The sequence below is a fragment of the Fukomys damarensis genome, unplaced genomic scaffold (genome assembly GCF_012274545.1).
Source record: "Fukomys damarensis isolate Sample0158 unplaced genomic scaffold, DMR_v1.0_HiC HiC_scaffold_16, whole genome shotgun sequence".
NCBI classification, from domain to species: Eukaryota; Metazoa; Chordata; class Mammalia; order Rodentia; family Bathyergidae; genus Fukomys; species Fukomys damarensis.
The window spans coordinates 84,640,828-84,661,906 of NW_022900928.1; the positions used below are offsets into that span (position 1 = coordinate 84,640,828).

The following is a 21,079-nucleotide window of genomic DNA, read 5'->3' on the forward strand; positions in this document are numbered from 1 at the left end:
GTAAGTATATGCAGTTTTTACTTGTCAGTTAATTTAAAGATGGATTTCAACTTTAATATTTTGCAGGATCCTTTGTTCAACTGCTGTATATTTTGATATATGGTATATGTATTGAAAAATGATTATATTCCCTCCCCTGGCTGATTTGTGATACCTCTGTTGAATTTTTATGCAGTAGAATCTGTTTTATTTATGTCTGCTTTTGGTGTCAGCACACTGTTACTGAAGCTTTCAGTATGTTTCATTATGTAGTAAGGGTAATTTTTTTTTCCAGAATTGTTAATGGTCTGGTTCTTTATACTTCCATGTGCTTTTGAAAAACCTTTTATCAAGTTATAAAAAGAAAAGTCTTCACTGGGTTTTTTTTTCTAAAAGAGTATTAAACTGGGCTGAGTTCACATAAATTAATATTTTATCAAAACTTTTATGTTTTAATAGTTTAAGTCTTTTTTTACTATGAATACCAATAATATATCTTCTATTAGTTAAAAAGGCAAAAATGTAAATGATCTGCTAATTTGTTTTATTTCAGATATGTTTTCTTCTTTTTGCTGTTCTTTATATTGTTTCCTACTTTATCATCACAAGATACAAGAGAAAATCAGGCAAGTAGACATGTTTTAATTGCAACTTTTATTATAGTGTCCCATGTTTTAGACACAGTATAGTGACTGTGTCAGTGTATTTTAGAGTGGTAGTGTATTGAATATATTGGTGATTGAAACCAACAGTTGTCTGGTACTAAGAATACTAAAAATAACTTCCAGGTTATTTGACTTCTTGAAGGTTCACTTTCTTATACTGCAGTGTCCTTGTTTATCGCAGTTCTGTGTCTAACTAAGAATAGTGCTGGGCAATTTAGTATCTGGGAAGTTCCAGAGTTTATGAGGATATTTGGTTCCTTCTGACTGGCTCTCACTTTTGACCCCACACATCCCTTTTCTGACTATAAGACTACCTTTCTCTACAGCAGTGTAGAATTTACAGTCTTCCCAATAGTCTTGATACTCAATTATATAGTATACTTTTATTATTTTATATTATCCCAAGCTATTCAGAAAGACCATTATATATCTTTCTTCCTCTGTCTTTATTTGATTTTTTGAGATAGTGTCTTGCTATGTAGTTCAGGTTGGTCTTGAGCTCACTGTGTAGCTCAGGCTCGCCTTGAACTCACAGTGATCCTCCTGCCTCAGCCTCTCGAGTTTGTTCTTTTTAAACAATGAACTTTGTACTGATTAACAGATTTTTTTTTCAGCTTTAATTGAGTTTATTGGTACATTTTAGGGATACAGTACAGTTACATTCATTGTTGGGATCTTGTACCTCTACATGACAAGTCTTGATTCTCATTTTTTCCCCTTACCTCTGCCCTCCCTTCACCCCCTCCTGATTAACAGATTTTTAGGCCAGTGTTTTATAAGAATCAAAGCAATGTTTTTTCTAAGCTCAGCTATTTTCTAGGAATCACAAGATTTTCTACCTGTGATGCTGAGTTGGTAGTAGATGCTGTATGATGCTTAAGAGTTCTATGTGTTAAGAATTTTTTGCTAGTATGTTATTATTTTAATTACTATTGAACTTTTGAGACAAATAAGGAGATAGTTCTTACTCTCGTGTATCACTTTAGTATTACTAGTGTATGTGCAGTGAAATACTAATTGGATTCTGTAATCTCTCAAAATTTTGAACATCTGAAGATCCAAGCTATTTTAAAAGAATTTTAGTATAATTTCATAGATTATGGGCACAGAAGGAGGGGTTGAGAGTGAATGAACAAGAAATGCTCTGTTTTAGGGATGACTGGATGATGAACAGGAATATTGGAGATTAATGAGATGATTTCTTTTTATGCTAATCCCGGTGTGGTAGGAGTGAGGACCCTGGGCCTAGTTGGTAGTAGAATTGAAGTGGATATGAAGGTAAAACAGTCTTTCAAATTTAACAGTTGACTGGATATGGGCACAACAGCATAAAAATCATGTCTGTGTTTTGTGGTCACTTTGGTTATAAAGCTGTTTTGGGCAGCCTGTAATTAAGAATAGGCCCTGGACTAGCAAATAGCCCAGGTACACCACCGGCACTGAGGCAGAAGGGTACCCAGAACCTAAGGAGACCTAAGGAGAGAGCCCATGAGGACATTAAGTATAGGAGGTGCAAGAGGGTCATGGAGTATTTTCAGTATTCGTGTAATTGTGCAAAGGCTCTTTGGCTGTAAGTTTATGTGTGTGTGGGGTTCAGAATAGATATGATGGCTGATAGGCCTGAGAGAGAGGGAGAAGGGAAGGTGAGTGTCAGAGTGCAGCTGTGTGCTTCTTAAAAATGATACAGAAACTTGATAATTTTCTGTCTGTATCTTGAAAAATAATTCTGAATTATTGAGGTGGTAGTATTGAAGGTAGTATAGGATATTCAAGAGAACCTTATTATTACCATTACTAATGACAAACTCAGATTAGAGAAGACTACAGATTTTAATTTTATAGTAAAAACTTTTGTTGGGTATTAGAGAATTTCATTCATTAGCAGTTTTTATTTAACAAGTTTAACAGTATACCTCATATTGGTCGTAAGTGTCAACTGAGTCTTATTTTCTTGATTGAATATTTGGAAAATTTTAATTTATATGTGGTAATCAGGACTAAAAAAAAAAATCAAAGCACTTCACTCTCTAATTATATACTGTCCTACCAGATTTAATGAAATTTAAAGTGAAATCTTTGCTGAAATAAACACAATACTCTTTAAAAGTCTTTTCCATTCACTAATTGCTTTTTAAAGTTTATATTATATTTTAAAATAAATCAATGAAACATCAGAAGATAAAAGAATATTAATACTTTAAATATTTTTGCAGATGAACAAGAAGATGAAGATGCCATAGTCAACAGGATTTCGTATGTATTCTCAAATTTAGTTCTATTTCTTTTTTTCTGTACTAGAGATTAAATTCAGGACCTTGCTCTTATGAGGTGGGTGCTCTGCCACTGAGCTAAATCCCCAGCCCAATTCTTCTATTTCTATTTCTGAAGTTAGATTTGGAAAACTCAATCTAATTTTGGATGGAAATATAAAACAAGTCTCCAATAATTTTATCAATATGAATCCTATTCTTCAAAAGCACATATAAGGAAATAAGCTAGTATAATCAAGCATTGATTATCTCCTATTAAACTTTATGTAGTTAAGGAGCTGTCATTTTTATCTTCAGAGGAGTTAATGAGGAAATGGGCTTGAGCTTGGGGAAAGTCTGCATTGTTTGAGTTGTCTGCTGAGAAGGCTGTGGCTGAGGTGAATACAAAAAGCGTTACCCCGTGAGCTGCTGCAGAAGTTGCTTTTCTGATGTTCCATTTCCTCATATGTAACTCCTATAAGCTGTGCACTCTCCTGTGGATCTGCCCTATAGCCATCAAAGTAATGAAGTTTGCTTTGTGCAGTGTATGGTTACCAGTTGTCCCAGGAGTGCCCATTACGGCAGAAGGGTTGTTTCAGAAGCACACACTGCACTTAGTTGTCATGTCTCTTTAGTTTCTCTCAGGTGCAAACACTCCCTCAGTATTTTATTGATTTTGCTGACCTTGATACTTCCTAAGGTTATTGGTCAGTTATTTGGTTTTGTCTGGTATTTCTTCCTGGTTATCTTCAGATTATGCCTCTTTTGTGGAGGGGAGAGGAAAGAAGCTGAGAAAAGGGGAGGAGAGAGAAAAAGATCACATGTACTTACACACACATACACATGCATCCACATGTGGTGGAATAACATTCAGAATGACATTCTTCATAAAGAGAAGTGGGGTACTTATATGTGCTGTAGTGTGGATGTCTTAGTTACTTTTCTCATTGCTGAGACAAAATACCCAACACCCACAAGTTAAGGGAGGAAAGGTTGATTTGGCCCATTGTTCATAAAGTTTTCAGTCTGTAGTTGGCCAGATGCAAAGCAGGGTAGCATGGCAGAGGGGCATCCATCACAGAAGACAAGCAGCAGCAGCAGCAGCAATAAATGACAAGCCATGACCACAGCTCGTTTTGTCCTTTGTATTTTACCCAGGCTAGCACTTATACCCTTAAACCCAGTTGTGATTGTGAATCAACTCCAGCATCACATCTTTGATCCCACCAGCACAAATCCTAGGTCCAGCCACCTCCAAAAATTCCCACCTATGACTGCTGAGGCTTGGGGGGGGGCATCTAGACATAAGCCATAACATGGAGGAACTGCAGAAATATCGAAGCATACAGGAAAAGCCTCATGGTGTAGCACTCTTTCTGCAAGAAAGCTGCAGTACAGAGACAGCATTTAAAAGTACACTGATGGTGCACGTGCTGAGGTGGAAGGGGAATAGCGGATGGCTGCTCTATGGGTTTTTATCTGGTGGTGATAAAATGTTTTTGGAACTAGAAAGTGTTAAGAGATTGTAAAACATTGTGAATGGACTAGATGCTACTGAATTGTTCACCTAAAGATGTTAAACTTTATGAAATGTGAATTTTACCTCAGTGCAAGAATAAATAGTTGCAGATAATGACTTGAATAGGCTTGGTTTAATTCATCACTGAAATATGAATATAAACAGATCCTACCTGATTAGATTTGATCATTTAAATTATTTTAAGTGCCCTAGGGTAGTTGGATAAGAAATAAAAACAATTGTAACTTCACACTGGAAATTCTCATTCTGTGGGTTTAAAATTGGTGCAAAAATTGGTGTTCTAAATTTATAAGATTAGCCGGAGTGGTGGTACCTGCCTAAAATCCCAGCATTTGGGAGGCTGAGGCAGGAGGATCAAGGCCAGCCTGAACTGCATAGTGAGACCTTGTCTTAAAAAACAAAAACAAAAACAAAATTACAGGATTAGGGCATTTTAGTTTTGTTTGTAGCCTGGTGATATATGTGCAAATTCTTAAGTGGATCATCATGATTCCTCTATGTAAATTACTGCTCCTGTAAAAGCAATATCCTTTTCCTTTACTTAGAAAAAAGCCACCTAGGGGGAGGTCTGGTGTGGGCATCAGAGCTCAGTGAAAAGGGATGTCCTGGTGGCAGATAGTCGAGAATGGGAATCACCTGAACAGGAGGTGTGAGGCTGAGTCAGTGTGATAGGAGATTGAATAGTTGTGTGGAGAGTGGATTCATTAAGAAAATGGGAACCAGGTACAATCAGGAAAAGGAGAGAACAGAAACACTGAGTTATTGGGTTAGAATTGAACATATCAGCACAACTCATGGTTTTTAACATCTGGAGAGTCACAGAACTCAGTGTAGAAAAGTATGTGTGTGGGTATATGTGTGTGTCCTGTATGCAGCGCACTTACACCCCTGGCTCTGCACAGCCCCTGGAGCACTGGCAGGCATAGCTTCCCAGTAGCCCTCAGAGCTCCATGTCCAAACACAGCCTTCCACTGAATGGAACAAGGCTTCTCAGAGAAGAGGCTGATTCCAGGGCTGCATAAGGGAAAGGCCCAAGCTAATTTGTTATGCCTGGTGGTACAGAACACAGGTAAGTGCTTACAGAATGGGAGGGATATATTGAAAGGAAGCTGAATCCTTAAGGACTCTCATACCAAACGGGGGACACCTTGAGCATCAGAATACATAATTACAATGGATTATAACCCACTGGGTGCAGTAAAACAATCTTGAGTCTATACTAATGAAATCAGTAAACAGATAAATTGAAAGTTTGATAAGAAGAGGCTATTTTCCTCATTTTAAACTTTTCTTCTCACAGAATACTAATTAAAGAGCAGAGCAGCTTCAGAGTAGAAGTGTTGGCCAGGGGTCAGAGCTTCTAAGAAGCTGCTGCAGAAACAGAGCTGAGGGGCATGAGATAGTTTGGCAGGAGTGAAGAAAGAAGAGAGGGTCAGTTGGGCACGCAGTAATCCTGAGCTACTGTAGGCCTATAGGGAGGAGCTGAGGTGGTGCTTCTGTGATGCTCCTGCTTGGTGGACGTGTCAGTCTCCACATGTCCTAACTGAGGCCCTGATTTCCCCTTCACTGTGCTCCATTGGGGCTGCCTCTCAGGGATATCAGTCCTGCTTCTGGATCAGGCCCAAAGCCTCAGAGTCACCCTGTCCCTCCCTCCCTCCTTCCCTCTCTCCTTCCCAGGCCAGGAGTCCTGTTGGTTCTGCCTTCAGGATCTGACTGATTCTCTTCTGTCTCCACTGTTGCCACACTGGCCTGTACTCTGTTGTCTTGTCTCTGTTGCTGCAATAGCTTCTTGGATGTTTCTTTGCTTCTGTCCTTGCTTATGATCCGAACAGCAGCCAGATCATGCCCCTCTTCTGCTCAGAGCTCTACAGGAGCCAAAGAGACAGCTGCAGTGCTCATGGTGGCCTGAGGCATTGCATGATCTTCTCCATGGTCATCTGGCCCTTCTTTGTTACTCAAGTCCAACCACTCCACGAGCTGCATGTGCTTTCAACCTGTTTGCCCAGAGTCCACTTTATCAGCTGTCCCATTCTCTCATCCACTTCAGTTTTGGTTTTGCTTTGTTTTGTTTTTTTTCTAAATCTCAACTTTTCAGTAAGCCCTACCCTGACTGCCATACTTACTATTGAATCCATATGTCCTCATCCCCATCTCCGGTCCTCTTTACCTTGCTTCATGTTTCTGAGGCATTAATAGCCTTTATTATACACTCACACAGTATTTCATTGTTTATTTGCCGAGCTGTCCTGCATTGAACCCCTGTGAGAACAAGAATATTTGGTTGTATTGTTCACCATTCTAAAGTGCCTTCAACTTTAGTTCAGAATCCTGGCGTGGAGTCAAGGACTCCATTGCATCTCCCTGGTGAATGAGTACCACCAGAGACTTGCTGAGTCAGGGTCTTTGGTGTGTGTGCTCACAGAAGCCCTGGGGTGATTCTGATGGTGCTAGTGGTTAGTGCATGGTAGTTTTGATGGTGTGCTGGGCACTGGCTTGTTCTGATGATCCTACTGGTGAAGAACCACTGATTGAGAGTGAGGGATTGGGAGCCTAACTCATACAGCCTATGTTTAATGATTAGCTAGCTGGAGACATCAGCATTTTACAGATGAGTGGAGTCTTACACTGAACTTTCAGGACAGAGGAAATGTTGCAGAAGTTGAGGGAAGAGTTTCAAGAAGGAAACAGAGCTTGTGACCTTGAAATAGAAGGTTAGGTTCAGATTGCAACTGAACAATATCTGATGAATTTGTTCACAAGAGGAACCTTTTCACCACTATAGTGAGGAGCAGAAATCCTAGTGCAGTGAGTTAAGATAGATGTTGATATGGAAATAAGATATGATGTGTAAATCTATTTAGGAAGTTTTTTTTTGTTTTGTTTTGTTTTTTTTTTTTTTCTGGTAATGGGGATTGAACTCAGGACCTTGCACTTGCGAGGCAGGCGGCAATACCATTGAGCTAAATCCCTGATCCTCAGGAAGGTTTTTGAAAAGCAAAAATTCCTTTTTTTGAGGAAGTTTATCCTCTGTCAGAAGCTAGAGGAGAAGGAGACATGGAAGGTTAAGATTGTGGTAGGGCTGGGGATTTAGCTCAGTGGTTCCGCCACTGCCTGCCTTGTAGGCACAAGGGCCCAAGTTTAATCCCTGGTACAAAAAAAAAAAAAAAAGACTGTGGTCACCCAGCAAGGTGCTTGGCTCCAGCAGGGGTAGCTGTGGCAGGAGAACCAAGGTATCCACTGGTACACCTGTCTGGTCATGAGTATAGAGGGAGCTTACCTTTCTTTTTCCACTCAGGTATTTTCTGGGGTTGAAGAGCTATGGAGCCATGGTAAAAAGCTTGAGAAGAGCCTGATGATAATGATCAAGAACAGGAATAGAGAGCCAAGATACAGGGCCTAGCATTTTGCCAACTGAATGTATGTCATGGCTTTGTGGAAAGTTAGTGGATGTTAAAGGTGACCTGGTTTTAATTCATTATCATTTTGCAAAGATACTTTATGGAGTGATCTGGAGGTGATGGCTCTGTTGATACTAGATACAGTCAACATCTAAGAGTAGGCCTGCACTAGCTCATGGAGATGAGAAGCGTTTCCTTCCTGGTTGGACTAAGGAGATAGTCACAAATGTCAGGTATTTGGGAGACACTTTAGTTTTGCTGCCACCACAATGGCAAAAGATGTATTACTCTGAAGATGTAAGTTTTATAAAATAGTGCTCTACTTTAGAAGGTGACATTTCTGAAACTGTCCTTCAGTTCTGAAGGGGCACTTTTCTTCTGTACTGTGCTCTACTACTATGCTTTTAAAACTCAAGTCCATATTTTAAGCACCCTCTGCCAGCATTAACTCCATTGTGTTTTATGATCTTTCTGGCATCTCTGGGGTCAAACACAGCAACTAAAGTGGAACAGATTCTAGTAGCTTTTGCTGAAAAGCAAGCATTATAGTTACAGTAACCATGTATTTAGGATTTTCTGGTCACTTCTGACTTGTCCCATACACTAACTTTTTGTCAGATCATAGGATCTGGTTTTTGATTTGGAAACTGTTGGCCTTCGTTGCCAGATATGTGAGAAAGTGAAGAGGAGAGAGGAGCTAATTTACTGAGAGGAGCAAGAAGGTGAAAGCTAAGGAATGCTTCACAGAGCAAATCGCTTTGGAGGTTTGCTGGAAGTTTCTGCATGAATGTGCAATGCAGAGTATGTGGAGGGTACCCTAGGGAGAGAGCACCCCATGCAGAGAGACATGGGACCCTGAAGATGTATTTGATGTTTAGGAAATGGGGAAGGTAGGAAAATAAGTTTGTACCAAAATGTGTTCCAGTCATGGAGAATGGAAAGGATACTGGGATAGCAGTCCAGGGCTTGGAGTAATGGGAGTTTGGATTTGATTCTGGCTTGGGCATTGGAAGGAATGATAGTGATCTGGATAGCCTCCTCATTGTCTTGGAGAATGTGTTCAGACCACCACCCTCAGAACTGGGCCTGCACCAGAGACGGAACCTGGCCCTTGCTTTTCTAGGACAGGTGGTGTCCTCTCAGCAGAACTGATTCCTAGCACTTCCTTCTCTCTGATTTTCTGAACACACAGGAGTTTTCAGGGTCCTTTGGCTTTTGAATAGGAATACACTTCTGTTTATTGCCACAAGATGGCATTGGCCTCAAAGTTACTCTAGTATTTTAAGCATCCAGTGTGATTTCCTTTTGCTCATTTTTAGATTATCTTACATTTATTTTTACATTCTTCCACAATTTGGAGGAATGGATATTAAGATTTTATCTCTAAAGTTAGTGAAGTTTTCTTTGCCATTTTATTTCTTTAAAATGTTGTTAAAAATTAGTATTTTCATAACATTTAAAAAATTTCAGAAATGAATAACTGAAGAAGTGAAACCCCCTTATAGTCCCACTGTCCTGTGGTTGGGACTGTTACATGATATGCTGAATTTTTTGTGTGCTTCTCTTTTCCTAATTATACACATGCTATGTGGGGTGAGGGGAGCATGTTTTATGATTATTGCCCACATATTCAGTTGGATTTGTTGACTTCATATATTTTAGATATTTTCATATTTGAGCTATCTTAGTTTTTAAAATGACAAAAGTATCATTTGTAGTGTTGTTTTAATACTGTAGTATTGTTAGTAGTTCCCTGCCATTTGGTACTGTTATTTAACCTTAACTCTTTTTAAGAGCTATCTGGCCATCAGCTTCCCCCTCAACCCCTCCCTATAGCCATTTCATTTATTTATTTACAGGATTTTTGTTTTTTACAAATAACAATTTTAGCATTGCTTATTGAGCACTTATATTTTATTAACATGTATTAGTTGTATATATTAATGGTGTTCAGTGTGATATTCCAACATGTGTAAAGCATGCACTGTTCCACTGGGAGTAATTGGCATTTTTCTCTCCTTGTTGTGAAGTAACCATTTTAATTAATTTGTTTTCCATACTGATTTTTTCCCATCTGAAATAGTTGTTGCATTGCTGTTAGCATGCATTGTTAAAATTGTTAATTCACTGCAGTTATAGAATGAAAACTTAAAAGAGGAGTGCACCACTGTTGTAGAATGTGTGAAGAGCCATACCTTCAGCATGAGTGTCTTCTAGTTTCCTTGTGAGAGTTAATGGCCTTGTCAGGGAGTTGGGGTGTGAGAGTTTACACAGTTCATCTCTGGTATTACTTCTGATCCGATGTTTCCCAACTGGATATATTCAATGAGATTCTGATATGCTTTTTTGATTAAAAAATTGGAAGAGTTTGTGCTTTTTGCTCTGTTTCCATGTGCATTGCTTTTCCAGACATGAGTGACCATGGCTTTTCTTTCTTCCAGGTTGTTTCTGAGCACCTTCACTCTTGCTGTTTCAGCTGGGGCTGTTCTGCTTTTACCCTTCTCAATAATCAGCAATGAAATCCTGCTGTCTTTTCCTCAGAACTACTATATTCAGTGGCTGAATGGCTCCCTGATACATGGTTAGTATATGCTTAATACAATCATGATTCATATTTTAATTTTTTTACCACACAGTATTTTTGATTTTTTTCTCCTTTTAGTTTCCTTCATAGTTACAACTTTGTCCAGTAAACTTTTGGGATACTTAGTAGAGTCAGAAAATGGGATTTGACTTATTATTCCTGTTATTAGTTGTGAAGACTTATCTCTCACTTAAGCAGTTTTTAGATTTGCTATGATATTAACAATACATTTTCACATAAATTCTTAGAAAGAGAATTTGGTTTATCTGGTTATATCAGAAGACCTCACTCTCCATTGATAACCTGGAGAACCAGAGTCCATAGTTCCTGTTCAGTTTTCTATTAGGTTCCTTCATCATTTAAAAACATATAACAGAAGGAAAAAAACCACTCTATCAAGTACAAATATTAATGTGATTTAAGAAAAATAATGAATGATTTAGTGTAGATAAGAAGCTTTATTACTTTGAAGCCAAGTAGTCCTGGATTCCAGCTTTAGCTCAGCTATTCTGTATCACACTGGGGAATCATTGTCTGTATCAGTTAGGGTCCAATAGTGGAACAGATTTAATATAAAATATATATGGTATATAAAAGATTTACTGGATAGGCTTACAATGACCACCTGCAGAGTCAGGTATGGAAGAAAGCAAAAAGGCTGCCTGCATGCTGGAGATCCAAAGAATCAAGTGAAAAGTCTAAGGCCTGGAGCTCACTTCAGAGTCCTGTGTAAGTTCATATCAGGAAGCTGAAGGGTCTGCACCAGAGGCTGAAGAGTCTGCACAGGAAGTGCAGAGACAGATACCCAAAGGTGATGGTGAAGACCAGAGCTCCTCCGAGGAAGCAGAAGTGAGAATTCCTTCTTGCCCTTTTAATTCATGCAGCCTACAAACCTATTGGTTGGTGCCTCCCACACCCTGGGTGGGTCTTCTGTCTTGAGTAAGTCCATCATCCACACACTGCTAAGCCAGTCAGCAGGGCATTTCTTATTCATGTTGACACTACAGTTAGCTATCATTGTGTCTGATCTCCATTTCCTAGTCTCTTAGTATCAGTAAAACTCACCTTACAGATTTCTTTTAAGAAACATACCTAATATAAATGTCTCAATAGGTATTTAGTAGGTAGTAATTATTATAGTTATCTAGGCTGGGATAGTTTCTTATTCTTTCTGAAGAGATTTACTGTTTTTTATGTACTAATTTAGTTCAGATACACTGAACCCTTCACACTTAGAACATGCTGATATAATTCTTTTATAATTATCTGTTAGCATTGATTATAGCTTTCGGAATTTTTATATTGTTCTTGTTCATTTTGCCCCTACAGTCCCCATTTTGTTAGTATTAATTTTTGTGGATGGTTACTATACATGTTAATAGTTATTTTATGAGTGTCATTAGTTATTGGTGTTATTAGTTAATCATTAATGTTATTATAGATGTGTAATTTGATACATATATGGTAAGTTAGATACATTTTTTTAAACATCAGAGACAAGTGACAAAAATCAGGACATTTATATATCCAGATATTTTCATATGGACCCAAATCATCTTTCCCTATACTGATGAAGAAACATTTTAGCATAAGTGAAGGCAGTGTTTTTGTGAAATTTAACTTGAAAAATAATTCTAGTATTTACTATGTATTTCAATTACTGCATGCCTTATTTTTTGCGGTACTGGGGATTGAACTCAGGACCTTGCACTTGTGAGGCAGTTGTGGCATCACTGAGTTAAATCTCTGGCCCTGCATGCCATTTTTAAAGGTAAAAGATTTCTGGTAATTTTTTTCTTTTTTGAGTTAATGAAAATATACTCCTTTAACAATACTTAGCTAACTTGCCATTTGACCTAGAAAAAATATATCTGTAGTGTCTTGTTTCTGTTTAATTTATAGTATAGGTTATTGAATTTGGAATTCCAGCTTTGTTGTAAAGAAGTAGAAGAACTTGCCTGTGTGGTATGATCATGATTCACTACTTGGGTTATGAAAGGCTTTGCTGCCTTACAGTGATGTAACTTCTCTTTCAGGTGATTCATGTTCTTGATGCAATAATCCAAGAGAGTAGGGTAATGTTTTCCATGCCGGCCAGTGTTCTTGGAAAACATTTCAGTAGCTGTAACATGAGCCAGATGCAAATGTGTATTAACTAGTGGTCTTCAAAGATTCTCTGATTGACCAGTGGAATGGGACCATTTAGTTTTCCAATGACTTAGTACATGGATTTTTTTCAGATCTGAAATAGAGAGTGGCTGAGTTGTCCCCGAGGTACTCAGTGGCTCACTTGTCTTTGTGCAGCACTTAACTGTGTGTCTGTTGTTGGGTACCTAGAGGGCTTTCTGATTGTAATTACTATTTGGGTTCTGGTAATTTCCTTAGATGATAATTAGGATAAAAAATATAAGGCTAATGAATATTTGTGCCAAAATATTTTCTAGAATTATCTGTTTATATTCTAACAGAGGATGAAGGTGACTTTTGGCTTTATCAACAAACTCAGCAATGTTGAATATCAATGTTTTTAAAATGTTTGGATTGGTTTCTCATTTTCATTAAAAAATTTTTAATGTGGTAGGATATTTTAATTTTGTAAAAGATATGAAAACATCTATTACATGTATCTATAGAAGTAGGCATTACATACATCTGCATATATATAGATATATATTACATATATCTATTAATTACATCTGTATTATATGTCTGTGCATATATCTATAATCTATTGAGTATATAATCATACATAATCAGTTTTTCTTCCATCTATAAATGTTTTTCTAGTTATTTTGCATTTTAATTTTATTTGCTCTTTTTATTTCCAGAAGTTTTATATTTTTATGTTGCCTGATCTTTTTCTTTTCATTTGGTTTCCCTAATTATCTTTGTGTTTAGAAGATCCTTTCCCATCCTGAGATGTGACAGAGACTCATTCACTTTTTTCTTTTGTTTTTAATGGTTTTGTTTACACTTAACTAATCCATGTGGAATTTATATATGTAACTGTCTTTTCTTTCATCCCTTCCCAAAGTTAGGTTATTGTCCCAGTACTATCAATTGAATACTTCTTTTCTCTACTGATTTTTTTAATGCTATATTTTTAGTTAGTAAATAATTACATTAGAGTCTTTTAAAAGTGATCAGCTTTTAGAGTCAGATAGATCTGGATTTGAATTTCAGCTTAGTATTTTATTAACAGCAACATTCATTAATTTTTTCCTAAGTTTCAGTCTTTTATCTATAAAATGGACTTAATAAAGCCTAGCTGTTAGAGTTTTTATATGGGGTGAAAGTAGTGTGCATACCTAGTCTAATGCCTGGCCCAGACTAAGCAAGAAACAAATGCTGGAACTTACTTCCTGTCCCTTCCCACTGTTCATATGCCAGTGCCATTTTTTTTTTAATATTATTGAGTTTATTGGTACTTTTAAAGTATACAGTGCAGTTAAATTTGTCATGTGCCAATGTTGTTTTAAAGACTATAGTTTTGTAGTACTTTTGATGTCTTAAATTTTAAGAAGTTGACACCTTTTTGAAGGGTTCATAAGTAATGCATACATTCTATTTCTGTTGCATACATTTTTTTTCTTTTTTCTTTTCTTCTTTTTTTTTTTTTTGTACCAGGGATTGAACTCGGGTCCTTGCGCTTACAAGGCAGGCCACCAAACTGCTGAGCTAAATCCCCGGCCCTTCTTTCTTCTTTTTTGGTACCAGGAATCAAACTCAGGGCCTCACACTTGCCAGGCAGGTGTTGTACTGCTGAGCTACATCCCTAGCCCTGTCACATACAATTTGGAGATGTGATGATGCTAAGGAAATTTGTTTTTGCTTCTTATAAATGAGGCATGTGTGTGTGTGTGTGTGTGTGTGTGTGTGTATGTGCTTGTGAATGTTTAAAGAAATATACATTGGATTTGGAAATTTGGAAACCCACAATCACAGCTGGCAGGTTGATCTCTCAGCAGCAGCTGGATCTAGGTTGGCCTCGGTGAGTGGAAGTCCATGTTGCTGAGCCCATGCTGAACTTTCATTTCTGCCACCATTGCTGCTATGTTTATGAACCCACTGAATGATGCTGTTAGGCTGGCTGGGGGAGAGGAAGGTACTTGTATCTATAGTCCTCTTGTCTTTTGGGTCATCCTGTCTTCTTAACTATTAAAATCCTCCTTTGTGGAGGGAATTATCCTTTGGTGAGCATTTACGTGGGACTCAGGTATCTTCATCTTTTCTTTTGTCCATTCAGAGAAATTTGTCTATATCACTTCTATACCTGATTTCCTTGTCACCAATTTTCCAATTATGTTTCTTCCAAGTCCCAGGCCATCTAGTCAAATCATTGGGCATAGTCCATTAATTGGTATATAATTGCATATTTGACCATTTCTCTTTCCAGGTGAAAGGAATATCCAAATCTGCTGCCCATTCTACCTACTAAGAGGATTTTCCTTAACCTCTTTTCCTTCAGGGTTGCCCTGGAGAGCAGCTATAGTGATATAACTGTCCTCTTTCAAGTGGTACCTATAACCCAGGCCCGGGTATGCTCTTTATCTGTCACCTGATCTTAGGGAATTCTGTGAAGCCAGTAGATGCCAGTGGGAGAGAGGAGGCAGTGTCATGGGAGTGTGCACCATGGTCCTTTGGGCCACTTCTTCATGTGCTTGTACCCCCTGGCCCTGCTTACCTGATTACATGTCACCATTTCTGTTTGATGATAGAATGCTGCTGGCAATCTGATTCTTTAAATTAGAGAGTCATCATGTATCCGTTTCCTGATGGGCAAATCAGGGCACATGGTAACTTGGCCCATGGGTGAGCAGTTTCTAAAGTCCAGTACCAAGCCAAGAGCCTGGCTTGGCATTGGGATAGCAAAGAGGATGGCAAAGCATTTGAGATGGCAACAGTATCCTTATTTGTCACTGATACCTCAAGCATCATTGTATCTGCTCGATCACATGCCACAATGGCAGAGCAGTTTGTGGTTATACTTGTTGCAGAGTCTTTTGTTCTGGGCCCACTCAAAACCAGCAGCTTTTTAGATAACTCAGTAAATGGCCTGAGTAACCACACCCATGGTACAGGATACAGAGCAAATGAGTTGCCTCCAAAATCCAGGGGCCAGCTAGATGTTGTGCTTCTTTTTAGGTGTTGGAGGGGTAGATGCAACAACATCATTTACTGTAGAAGGGATATCACAAAATGTTTCACACCAGTGGATTTTGAGAAATTTTATGGAGATGGAAGGCCTCTGAATTTTAGTAGGATTGATTTCCAGTCCTGTATCACATAAATGTCTTTCCAATAAGTCAAGAATGATTGCTACCTCACGCTTACTAGGTCTACTCAGCACAGTGTCATCAGTGTGATGGACCAGTGTGCCGCTTGTGAAAGGGATAGGTAGCTGAAAGGAAATTGCTTCTGGTAGTCCTCACAGATGAGCACAGAGAAAAGGCATTTTCCAGATTAATAGCTGCCTACATGGTACCTGGGGCTGTGGTAATCTGCTTAAGCACTGGGATATCTGACCCAGTAGCTGCAATTAGAGTTACTCCTTAAGCTGATGATAGTCCACTGTTATTCTTTAAGATCTGTTCTGTCTTTTACATGAGCCACATAGGCAAGTTGAATGAGGATGGGCTGGGAACAACCACCCTAACATCTTTCAAGACCTTTATGGTAGGAGAATTCTCTAGAATTCTTAAAGCGGTGGTATTGCTTTTGTTTACTGTTTTCCTGAGTAGATACAGTTGTAGCTTCCACTTGGCCTTTTCCACCATATTGCTCCTCACTGCACAGGTCAGATTCTCTCAGCTGCCGAGTATGTCTATTCAGATGATGCATCCAGCACTGGGGAAATAATTACAGGATAGGTCAGGGACCCACTGGCCCTATGGTGAGTCCAGCCTGAGCTATAAAACTCTGTTAGTCCCTGCTTTGACTGGAGGGCCATGTAAGGTTTTGAGCCTCCTGAAATTAATGTCAGATCAGAGCGAGTGTCCAGCAGTCCCTGAAAGGTCTGATTGTTTCCTCCCCAGTGCACAGTTATATCATCCGTATGCATATGTTAATCATTTATATTTTATAACATCTGTGGGATTGAGGACTCAGAAAATTTCTCAAATCTTTTTACTTCGGTTATTTTTTTACTTCTGTTTTTAGAGCTTCTGTTCTAGTACTTCCACACTGAAAATGCTCACTAAATATTTATTGATTGAAGGGTTAAAAGTATTAATTATATCATTAGGAGTAATTTGCTAAGAATGAACACAGTTAAAAAAAGCAATTCAGTCATTTATCCTATAAAATTTGTCAGTATAAATTTTTGGTTATTGGGCTTGCATAAGTCATATGGATTAGAGGCTAAATGCTTTCATGCATATGAATATATTTAGGTATTATTGATATGTTTATACAGTATTGAAAGTGCTTTTGTGTTTATAAGTATATTGAATTGCCCTTAATTACAGTGTTTGGTTTTGTATACACAAGCTCACATTAGTCATATTCCCTGGGGTTGCCACCTAACTTCTCTAGGCCAGAATTTAGTAACATAAATAAATAAATTACTAGCCTTAGTTCTAAAACTCTTTGTCCTGTGATGAGATGTATCTTTTGAGAAAATGACTAAATCAGTTTGAAATGTGTGTGATGGAAGAAAATGATGCTGAAGTCCTGGGATGGATAGAGCTCCCCACCATGCCTGGAGTCAGAGTCTAGAATGGTGCTTGGTCAACTCCCATCTTTCCCCAGCTTGGATCATGGCATACCAGCAGCCTAAGTGCTCTGTGGAGTGGAACAGGGTACAGAGGTGGCAAAGTGGTAGCAAAAGTCTGTATTATTGGTATAATTACAATAGGAAAAATGCATTTGTGTACACTTTCTGTGTCATGTACACTGTTTAAAAGGCAGTAGAAAGGCAAAAACTCTTCAGTTCTGTAAATAGGAAAGCAATGATACAGCTGCCTGCTCGCATCCTTCTGGGTTGGAGTAGTTGTCCTGGAACTGGACAGAGGTGGTGGTGGCACAGCCTTGGGAGTATGCCAAGGGCCACTGGGTTGTTCACATTAAAATGACTCCTTTAATGTCATGTGAACCTGAAGTTAAAAACCAATAATGGTAAAATTTCAGAAGACAGAATGATGGAATTAGGCTGTAGCCTTAAAGTCAGGAAATCTTCACTTTTTGAAACCTTTTCCTTTTCAGGAAGCCCAGTGTTTGCCTATGGTGTCTGTGACCAGACACAGAAATACCCACTTCCCACCTGATTGCCCAGCTCATTATTCAGTCTTTTAAAAATGAGCTACACTGAACCTGACAGGTCTTTGCAAAGACTGTGTGCTTTACTTTAATTTGTTTTAAGGAATCAGTGATGTGCTATTTTGGACACCATAAAGGAAAAATGCAAAAAACACCTTTTAAAATTAAAACTCCATTTTTAATTTCCAGAGGTCAAAACTATTTATTTATTTATTTATTTATTTATTTATTTATTTATTTATTTATGTATGTGTGGGTTTTTTTTTTTTTTTGTATCGGGGATCAAACTCATGACCTGGTATTTGTGAAACAGGCATAGTGCCACTGAACTAAATCCCTGGCCCTATTTATTTGTTTTTTTGGTGACAGGGTCTAATTATGTGGTTCAGGATGGCCTTGAACTCATGGTGATCCTCCTGCCTCATCCTCTCGAGTGCTGGGATTACAGGCATGTACCACCATGCTTGGCCAAAGCATAATTTTACATTGAAGCAATCAAGCTTAAAAAAATACTTTTGAAGTTATTAAATAAAAATAAATCCTTAATAAATCTTGTTATACCGTTATTAGTTAAATGTCATTAACAATTTACTTAGACACTTGCTGTCTATAGTCATTTATTATAATGTACCCTGACCTAGTTACTGGGTAGTGAGGCATTTTGTTTATGATATTAAAAAATAAAATCTACCTTCTGAGTAGGAGATTAACTTAATTCAATTTTGGTAGATCCAAACAGTGGGTTGCTTTTTTGTCTATGATAGATGATAATGGAGATGAGTATTTGTTGATATATAAAGATGTCTGAAAAAAGTATATTTATAGTCTGATAAATTTACAGTTTGACTTCTCCTTTGGTACAGAGGAAAAAGTACATGTGCATGTAGGTGCATAGAAAAATATCTTGAACAATAAATGGAGGATCAAATGCTAGATAGGTGTGGTGCCACTGAGCTAAATCAGTGGCCCAATAGTGTTTTTCTCAGGGTGGATGAAAGGATTATGACTAAAAATTTAGTTGCACTGTATAATATTTCTACTATGGCTAACACATTCTTTGTTATAAGAAAAAAGTTATATAAAATTTCACAACTCATTGTTTAAAGTTGTCCATTTTTTTCTTGTAAGTAGAAAAGCCAGAGATTCCTCTAATTGTAAGGTTCTTCTCAACACTGAAGGCATATTTTTCCTTACACGCTCATGCATTCTGTGAATTAAAGAAAATTAAAAAAAACAAAGAATTAAAGAATTAAATTGTCACTTTTTCTTTTTTTTTTCTCATTGAGTTTATTGGTACATTTTAGGTATACAGTACAGTTACATTCGTCGTTGGGATCTTGTACCTTTACATGACAGGTCTTGGTTCTCATTTTTTCCCCTTATCCCTGTGTCACTTTCTGACAGTTGAATTCTTCAATTCAAATTAGTAACTTTCAATTTAGCTTTATCATTTTAGAAATTATTAAAAATGGCTTAATTCTAATTAATTTTCAAATTTAAATCCATTAAGTTTTTATCTATATGAGGAAAAAGGATAAATTATATTCTTTATTGAATTGTGTTATATTTTGAAATAACTTGTGACTCCAGCAGATGGAGCTAGAAGTTAATGAATCCTGTGGCAGTTTGATAATTCAATCTTGTTTTGTTTTGTTTTGTTTTAGACTAAGTATCCTGGGATTATTAAATAACCTTTAAATTCAAATATCTTTTGAAGTTCAACATTAGATATTTTTCAAATAGGTTGCAATTCATATTGCTTTAGACAAATCACATTTCAGAATTAAGACTTTTGGTATATTGAAGCATTTAATTTTAACTTTTTGAAGTAGAGATTTGACTTTTTATTTAAAAAATTTTTTTTTCTTTTTATTGAGTTTATTGGTACATTCTAGGTATACCGTACAGTTATATTCATTACTGGGATCTTGTACCTTTACATGACAGGTCTTGGTTCTCATTTTTTACCCTTGTCCCTGCCCTCCCTTCACCCCCTCCTCCTCTCCCTATTTGTTTTTATTTTATAAGTTAATATAAAGTAATACTTATAAAATATGTGTATTAACCTTAACAGTAATTTATTTTTTTATGTATGTATGTATGCACCGGGGATTGAACTCAGGACCTTGCACTTGCAAAGCAGGCACAGAACCACTGAGTATATCCCCGACCTTAACAGTAATTTTTAATTTAAGAATGTTCTATTAGAATTAGAGAAATTGTTAAGGGATATTTATGCATGTATGATATATGTTAGTAAAAAACTACAAACTTAAAAAGCTTTGCAGAATCTCCAAGAATATGAAAACTTAGCAGTATATATTAGATACATTATTATATTGGTATATTAGTCTCCCCATACTGACTTTAACTTTCTTTTATGTCACAGATTTTATAATTAGATTACCATTAACAGCTGAAACTTTTGTGTTTACTTATTGTGGTTAATAAACTTTAATTTTTACTTTTTATTACTTAGACTGAAAAGACTGATAGTATATGAAAACAGGCATTTAATTTCATGACAGACTAAATTAGTTGTTTTCAGAACTTTTCTGATAATCTGAATCATTTTGTGCTGTTGTCTAGCAAATACTTCTGCTTGTTAATTAATTGATGGTACTGAAGACTTATTCAGTTTCCAATAACTGTCTTAATTTTAAGTGAGTGTATTAGTAAACATAGGTACATTTTACTGATTTGTCAGCTTTTGCCTAAGCCAAATTTTAATTTTTGACTTTTTTTTCTTCCTCTCTTTCCCCCTTAGAGTAAGTTGAAAGTAGGTATTGAACAGTATAATCAGAACTTAATCCAAATGAGGCTTTGAGGTTATTTCACTATTATGATTAAAATATTTCTAGCAAACTATCTTTTGAGTAGACTGCAGTTTGTAAATGTATCAAAGAACATAATGGAAAGGGTATGGAAAAGAGAGAAAAAAATAAGATTGGTGGTATTTATAAAAGTATCTCAGAGACCCATTATAGAAATGCAAACTGGAATAGTTGACTTTTAGGAATACAGGGCAAGAGAATAAAGAGAATTGGTATTTCACAACAGGAAATAACTTTCCATCAGGTAAGAGAAAACTAAGACATTAAAGTGGAGGTTTATTCTTTCTGTAATGAAGACTTTGTTCTGCTGTATGTTGAAAACATTTTGAAGAGGACCAGAGATTTTAATATGTATCCAGGGAGGGCAACTTGAATTAGAGAAGGTAACTAATTACTACTTATTAGGAAATAGTTTTTTTTCATTTTAAAAACATTTAAAAATTATTTATTTGTTTGTTTATTCATTTATTTATTTATTGGTACTGGGGATAGAACTCCCAACCTTGTGTTTGCAAGGCAGATGGCAGCACCACTGAACTAAATTCCTGGCCCTTTTTTTTCTTTTTAAATAAT

The 21,079-nt window shown here is 37.0% G+C and overlaps 1 protein-coding gene across 2 annotated transcripts in view; it reads left to right on the forward strand.

Moving 5' to 3' along the window:
- Positions 1-541: 541 nt before the first annotated feature.
- Positions 542-21,079, forward strand: part of Lmbr1 (limb development membrane protein 1) — a 116,236-nt gene continuing 95,698 nt past the window's right edge. The window contains exons 1-3 of one of the 2 annotated variants that reach the window (XM_033764443.1): positions 542-605; positions 2,858-2,899; positions 10,275-10,412. The gene's annotated coding sequence lies outside the window, so the exon portion shown is untranslated. Of the gene's footprint in view, positions 606-2,857; positions 2,900-10,274; positions 10,413-21,079 lie in introns of those variants that run through there. The other variant, XM_033764441.1, reaches the window with a different exon arrangement.